This window comes from Acipenser ruthenus, chromosome 46, assembly GCF_902713425.1.
Source record: "Acipenser ruthenus chromosome 46, fAciRut3.2 maternal haplotype, whole genome shotgun sequence".
NCBI lineage: Eukaryota > Metazoa > Chordata > Actinopteri > Acipenseriformes > Acipenseridae > Acipenser > Acipenser ruthenus.
Window position 1 is genome coordinate 1572586 of NC_081234.1, and position 8323 is coordinate 1580908.

Below are 8323 nucleotides of genomic sequence, written 5' to 3' on the forward strand. Positions count from 1 at the left end.
CCCTCCCCTCTCTCTATCCTCGTTCTTTAATCTTAGCTCTCCCCCTCCCCTCTCTCTATCCTCACTGTTTAATCTTAGCTCTCCCCCTCCCCTCTCTCTATCCTCGTTCTTTAATCTTAGCTCACCCCCTCCCCTCTCTCTATCCTCGTTCTTTAATCTTAGCTCACCCCCTCCCCTCTCTCTATCCTCGTTCTTTAATCTTGGCTCTCCCCCTCCCCTCTCTCTATCCTCACTGTTTAATCTTAGCTCTCCCCCTCCCCTCTCTCTATCCTCATTCTTTAATCTTAGCTCTCCCCCTCCCCTCTCTCTATCCTCATTCTTTAATCGTGGCTCACCCCCTCCCCTCTCTCTATCCTCACTGTTTAATCTTAGCTCACCCCCTCCCCTCTCTCTATCCTCGTTCTTTAATCTTGGCTCTCCCCCTCCCTTCTCTCTATCCTCACTGTTTAATCTTAGCTCACCCCCTCCCCTCTCTCTATCCTCGTTCTTTAATCTTAGCTCTCCCCCTCCCCTCTCTCTATCCTCACTGTTTAATCTTAGCTCTCCCCCTCCCCTCTCTCTATCCTCATTCTTTAATCTTAGCTCTCCCCCTCCCCTCTCTCTATCCTCGTTCTTTAATCTTGGCTCTCCCCCTCCCCTCTCTCTATCCTCACTGTTTAATCTTAGCTCTCCCCCTCCCCTCTCTCTATCCTCACTGTTTAATCTTAGCTCTCCCCCTCCCCTCTCTCTATCCTCGTTCTTTAATCTTAGCTCACCCCCTCCCCTCTCTCTATCCTCACTGTTTAATCTTAGCTCTCCCCCTCCCCTCTCTCTATCCTCACTGTTTAATCTTAGCTCTCCCCCTCCCCTCTCTCTATCCTCGTTCTTTAATCTTAGCTCTCCCCCTCCCCTCTCTCTATCCTCACTGTTTAATCTTAGCTCTCCCCCTCCCCTCTCTCTATCCTCACTGTTTAATCTTAGCTCACCCCCTCCCCTCTCTCTATCCTCACTGTTTAATCTTAGCTCTCCCCCTCCCCTCTCTCTATCCTCACTGTTTAATCTTAGCTCTCCCCCTCCCCTCTCTCTATCCTCGTTCTTTAATCTTAGCTCTCCCCCTCCCCTCTCTCTATCCTCACTGTTTAATCTTAGCTCTCCCCCTCCCCTCTCTCTATCCTCACTGTTTAATCTTAGCTCACCCCCTCCCCTCTCTCTATCCTCACTGTTTAATCTGAGCTCTCCCCCTCCCCTCTCTCTATCCTCGTTCTTTAATCTTAGCTCTCCCCCTCCCCCTCTCTCTATACTCGTTCTTTAATCTTAGCTCTCCCCCTCCCCTCTCTCTATCCTCACTGTTTAATCTTAGCTCTCCCCCTCCCCTCTCTCTATCCTCACTGTTTAATCTTAGCTCTCCCCCTCCCCTCTCTCTATCCTCACTGTTTAATCTTAGCTCACCCCCTCCCCTCTCTCTATCCTCGTTCTTTAATTTTAGCTCACCCCCTCCCCTCTCTCTATCCTCACTGTTTAATCTTAGCTCTCCCCCTCCCCTCTCTCTATCCTCGTTCTTTAATCTTAGCTCTCCCCCTCCCCTTTCTCTATCCTCACTGTTTAATCTTAGCTCTCCCCCTCCCCTCTCTCTATCCTCACTGTTTAATCTTAGCTCTCCCCCTCCCCTCTCTCTATCCTCGTTCTTTAATCTTAGCTCACCCCCTCCCCTCTCTCTATCCTCACTGTTTAATCTTAGCTCACCCCCTCCCCTCTCTATCCTCACTGTTTAATCTTGGCTCTCCCCCTCCCCTCTCTCTATCCTCGTTCTTTAATCTTAGCTCTCCCCCTCCCCTCTCTATCCTCACTGTTTAATCTTAGCTCACCCCCTCCCCTCTCTCTATCCTCACTGTTAAATCTTAGCTCTCCCCCTCCCCTCTCTCTATCCTCACTGTTTAATCTTAGCTCACCCCCTCCCCTCTCTCTATCCTCGTTCTTTAATCTTAGCTCTCCCCCTCCCCTCTCTCTATCCTCGTTCTTTAATCTTAGCTCTCCCCCTCCCCTCTCTCTATCCTCGTTCTTTAATCTTAGCTCACCCCCTCCCCTCTCTCTATCCTCACTGTTTAATCTTAGCTCTCCCCCTCCCCTCTCTCTATCCTCGTTCTTTAATCTTAGCTCACCCCCTCCCCTCTCTCTATCCTCACTGTTTAATCTTAGCTCACCCCCTCCCCTCTCTCTATCCTCACTGTTTAATCTTAGCTCTCCCCCTCCCCTCTCTCTATCCTCACTGTTTAATCTTAGCTCTCCCCCTCCCCTCTCTCTATCCTCGTTCTTTAATCTTAGCTCTCCCCCTCCCCTCTCTCTATCCTCATTCTTTAATCTTAGCTCTCCCCCTCCCCTCTCTCTATCCTCACTGTTTAATCTTAGCTCACCCCCTCCCCTCTCTCACTCTGTTTCTTCTATCTCTCTCCTCATTGTTAAACTGAATCTGAGCTCATCTAAAATGAAATATTAATCAAGTCTTCAGACAGTATTTTCTTGCCTCTCAATAACTCTGTTCTCACTCTCTTGAGCTTTACCATGCCGTGGTGAATTCTAAGGCTGTGATGTAATATAATTCATATTTAAACCTCTTGTGTAAATGGTCATTTACCATTTAACCCATCAAACACATTTTCATAAGACTCTGATTGCATTGCAGTTTGACCCATTCCATGTTTTACTATGAGCTTGATTAGCCCCAGTGTATAATTAACAAGCACAGATGTGTCTTACTCACAGTAAAACCAGGAATGGATCAAACTGCTATGCAACGGGAGTCTTATTTCTATCCCTGACCTTGATTTAATATTCACAGACATTCAATACACAGCCATAGGTTTTCATGCTTGAATATTCTTAGGAAGTTTAGGAACATTTAAATAGTCATTAATTTTGAATTAGCTGTAAAAAAAAAAAAAAAAAGTATAATTAGAACCATATTAGAATAAGAAAAAAACTGATACCCCATTAAATTGCCTACTAAAGAAAGCAGAGGTAAACTATCTTTCGTTCAGTAGAATTTGTGCTGTTTATTGCTGACCTTATATATGTGTTTCTTCTCTTTGCATGGCATATTTTTCATCCAGTCATTTATAAATTATTATCTGAACAAACACGAATATGGTGTCTTGCCACCCCCCCACCCCTCCACCCCCCCCCCATCCCCCCCCCACCCCCCACCCCCACCCCCCCCCCCCCCCCCCACCCCCACCCCCACCCCCCCCACCCTCACACTTCAAGCATGGTTTGTTAGAATATCTGTATATTTGTCCCAACTAATTAAAATGGAGCCCTCTGTATAACAGTGTTATAAAAATCGACCCTAATCTAAAATCTCCCAGTGGCTGTGTGTGTGTAAAATGAGTAACGTGCAGGTGGGGGTGGCTCCTGTTTTGCTGATTTGAACAGTGCTGCTATTCAGATCTGACAGTGTTTATATCAGATGAGTTAGGTACCACAGCACATTTTCCTTCGCTGACATTTTCCTCCCTCGCACATGGGAAGTGGCTTGAGGTTTCTGCTACAGGAAGCAACCCTGTGTCACTTCCTCTTGCACAGGTAGCAGGGGCGTTCCACCCCCAGCTCTGATGTCACAAGACCTCGGCGCAGCAATGCTCAAAGGAACACAGCAGCGCTGAAAGAGCCACTTGCTTCAGGGTATTAAAAACATTCATGCTGTTGTCAATATTATTAACTGATCAGCTGCTAAGGGGGGATTTATTACATTAGCATCAACAAAAAACTAGCAGTTGATAATAAAAAGTGCCCCTTAAAATAAAGCCTGATAAGCAGTAATGTACACCTTGGGAGAATAAACTGTTGAAAACCGACTCTAATGTTGCTGAATGCATTTGCTATCACAATCACACTTCTCTTGCACGGGGGTATATCACAGTCATTGTTTACAGGGATTTCCCCCTTTGGTAGAGAGGTCAAAATCGGAGGTGTCTGTGGTCAACCGGCCGTTCACTGAGCACAATCCACCATCACCACACACACAGTCATGTCACTTCCTGTCTTGTGTGAGTATATGTGTTGCTAAATGTGTCAAGCCTAGCCTGTATCATGTGCTGTATCCCACTCAGAGCTTCATACGACTGCATAATAGAGCAGGACACTGTGACCAATATCTCTTAAAGAACAATTTGGTAGAGCTCTGAAATATCACAGGCATCTTCAGTAATGCATTCTTCTTGCTGGTGGTATCACTTTGTACCTCATTGTTCAGTTTCAGTCATTACATCCTGGTGACTTTAAAAAGAAATGAAACTACCCCTGTGATGTCAGACGGGCTCTCCAACATGTCACCTAGTGATGTCACCGCAATCAGATGATTCCAGCATTCTACAGCTGAGGGAGGTTTTGATTATTTCCAGTGACACAAAATAATTGTCTTTGCCAATATGCTGGTGAAAGCATTAACCTTTTTTTTGTATGTATGCAAATTCAGGTTAGATGTAAGTAATGACTAAAGTAATGACTAAAGCTAAGGTTTACCATTTTAGAAAAGCAAACTATGAAGGTATGAAACAGAGACTAATAGAAGTAGTTTGGAGTAAAATAGAGAAAACATCCACAGAAAAAGGATGGCTGTTATTTAAAAAAAAATATTCTGCGAAAAAAGGGACCAAAAACAAAGTACACAGAAAGAGTACTTGGAACTGCAAAGACAAGTCAAAAAGGAAGCTAGAAAGGCCAAGAAAGTTAGAAATAAACATTGCTAAGGGGGCTAAAACCAATTCCAAAATGTTTTTCCAATATTATAACAGCAAGAAAACATTCAAAGAGGAGGTTAAATGTCTAAGAGACACAAATGGCAAAATCATAGACGAAAGAAAAAAAAAATAGCAAATATATTAAATGATTACTTTTCACAAGTTTTTACAAAGGAGGATACGGACAACATGCCCCACATGTCGACCTGTTCCTATCCAGTTTTAAATAACTTTAGCATAACAGAGGCAGAAGTGTTAAAGGGAGTAGGAGCTCTTAAAATAAACAAATCCCCTGGGCCAGATGAGATCCTCCCAATAGTACTCAAAGAAATGAAAGAAGTTATTTACAAACCGCTAACCAAGGTCATGCAACAGTCTCTTGACACAGGGGTTGTACCGACAGACTGGAAAATTGCAAACGTAATACCGATCCACAAAAAGGGAGACAAAACCGAACCAGGTAACTACAGACCAATAAGTTATATTATATTATATGAAAACTTATGGAAACTATAATAAGATCCAAAATGGAAAATTACCTATATGGTAACAATATCCTGGGAGACAGTCAGCATGGTTGTAGGAAAGGGAGATCGTGTCTAACTAACCTGCTTGATTTTTTTGAGGATGCAACATCGACAATGGATAATTGCAAAGCATATGACATGGTTTATTTAGATTTCCAGAAAGCTTTTGACAAAGTCCCGCATAAAAGATTAATTCTCAAATTGAACGCAGTAGGGATTCAAGGAAATGCATGCACATGGATTAGGGAGTGGTTAACATGTAGAAAACAGAAAGTACTGATTAGAGGAGAAACCTCAAAATGGAGCGAGGTAACCAGTGGTGTACCACAGGGATCAGTTTAGGTCCTCTGCTATTCCTAATCTACATTAATGATTTAGATTCTGGTATAGTAAGCAAACTTGTTAAATTTGCAGACGACACAAAAATAGGAGGAGTGGCAAACACTGTTGCAGCAGCAAAGGTCATTCAAAATGATCTAGACAGCATTCAGAACTAGGCAGACACATGGCAAATTACATTTAATAGAGAAAAGTGCAAGGTACTGCACGCAGGCAATAAAAATGTGCATTATATATATATATATATATATATATATATATATCATATGGGAGATACTGAAATTGAAGAAGGAATCTTTGAAAAAGACCTAGGAGTTTATGTTGACTAAGAAATGTCTTCATCTAGACAATGTGGGGAAGCTATAAAAAAAGGCCAACAAGATGCTTGGATATATTGTGAAAAGTGTTGAATTTAAATCAAGGGAAGTAATGTTAAAACTTTTCAATGCATTAGTAAGACCTCATCTAGAATATTGTGATCAGTTCTGGTCACCTCATTACAAAAAGGATATTGCTGCTCTAGAAAGAGTGCAAAGAAGATCAACCAGAATTATCCCGGGTTTAAAAGGCATGTCGTATGCAGACAGGCTCAAATAACTGAATCTGTTCAATCTTGAACAAAGAAGACTACACAGTGATCTGATTCAAGTATTCATAATTCTAAAAGGTATTGACAATGTCGACCCAGGGGACTTTTTCGACCTGAAAAAATAAACAAGGACCAGGGGTCACAAATGGAGATTAGATAAAGGGGCATTCAGAACAGAAAATAGGAGGCACTTTTTTACACAGAGAATTGTGAGGGTCTGGAACCAACTCCCAAGTAATGTTGTTGAAGCTGACTACTGACTGCTACTAACAACCAAACGAGCAAGATGGGCTGAATGGGGCCTCCTCTCGTTTGTAAACTTTCTTATGTTCTTATGTGCTTAATAGTTTTGATGAATCATTTTGAACAGAATAAGTTTCTGTCTTGAGCAAGGAGTTGAAAATGTGATATTGTTTTCAGATGCTCTCCCAATCACCTTCAGTCAGATTCTCATTTATATCTTGACCAAAGTTTTATTTTACATTAGTATTCTAATACTCTGAGCATGGCATTCATCTCCTTAATAAAAAGAAAACGACCCACTAGAACCGGGCTTCCCAAACTGTGGTCAGGAGCAATCACATTCGATGTGTTTTTTTCTATTAATAGTGAAAAGCAGCGCCGGCGGCAGCTGTAACTAGAAAATTAAAGTGTAGCAAGGCTGTATTGGCTGACTGTCAATCAAAGCAGAAATTCACAAATCAGAGTAAACAGATTGCCTTCCTGTAGGCGGGATGTAGAGCCAGAGCTCTGAGAATAGGGACGTGTTAAGGTCATGTGATCGCTCTGCTGGCAGATGTAAAAAGTGTGTTCAGTATTAATGAAATTACAATATGTCGAATCCGCTACCAAAGAATACGTTTTGCAAAGTATAAAGAACAAAAAAGGCAGCTGCAGGAGTTTGAATGCATTTGTACCGCGGGCTCAGATTTGAGGTGCTGGAATGTCTTTTTTTTAATTCTGTAGAAACGTTCATTTAAAAATTCAATTGATGCCGTTTTTTGTGACTAATTATATTAACTGTTAACATTTACAATATTGAGTATTCTGATGTATGTTTCAATATTAAGTAAATCAAGTTATTAATCAAACTGATACATCTTCTTACATACCGGTAATTGATTTATTAAAATGTTTTGGATATAACTGAATGTGATTTTGCAAGCTGAATTTGGTTGTACAGAGTATTGGCGAAAAAGGTAGCTCCTGCAAGGCTCTGGTTTCCTTCTGTATTGTGCGAATTCTGTTTTTTGTGCGTTACAGTTCAGCGTGAGAGGTAACGGCTGGACGTTTTATTTACACAGTGTTCAGAAATTAGGATTTAAGAGTTATGTTTTTGTGCACGTTGTACTGGTTTTACTCAAAAGTGATTCCTGTTCAGGTAGTTAAGAATGGGATTAATAAGAGACATGCACTTCTTTCTTGTTTGAGTACCAAGAAAAATAACTGCATTTCTAAAATGTTCAATTGTACAAAGTTACCTAATTTAAAGGTCTGATAAAAACGCCTGTTTAGTTTTTTTGCAATTTATTTTATTTTTCTAAAATTAAAGTGTTTCAATTTTTTTTTTCACTCAGTGCATATTCTATGTGATTTCCATCTTTCACAATATTTATTCAAATGGATAAAGGACAGTTTAGATTGGGTTTATTTATAATGTTACAGGTTTAAACATATACAATGTTTTATTTTTTATTTTTTATTTGACATTTTCCCAGGGAGTGCTAATAGCGGGCTGCAGTGTCTAATGCAGCTGAACAGGTGGGCCTCGGGTACGAGAGTTTGAGAACCCCGCCTCTAGAATGTTCCAGCTATAGACCTGTTTCCTTCATCAATACCGGTTGTAAAATCAGAACAGAAATGTTAATGAAAAGACTACAGAATGTCATTACAAAAAGAATCCACCCCAATCACAGAGCTGTGGTGTTTGTTATGTGTACTGGGTGTAGATTGTTGCGGGAGGGCCAGGATAATGGTTACATTCTAATGTACCAGAAATACTTAAGAGATGCAATCCAGGGTAATGCCGTTATCTCGATTTTTATAAACAAACAAACAAAAACTTTCTTTTTTTATGGTAATGATTTACTCCTGCATTGCATATCAATATAAAAAAGTAAAAACAAAACCAGTAAAAACTGGGGCACAGTACT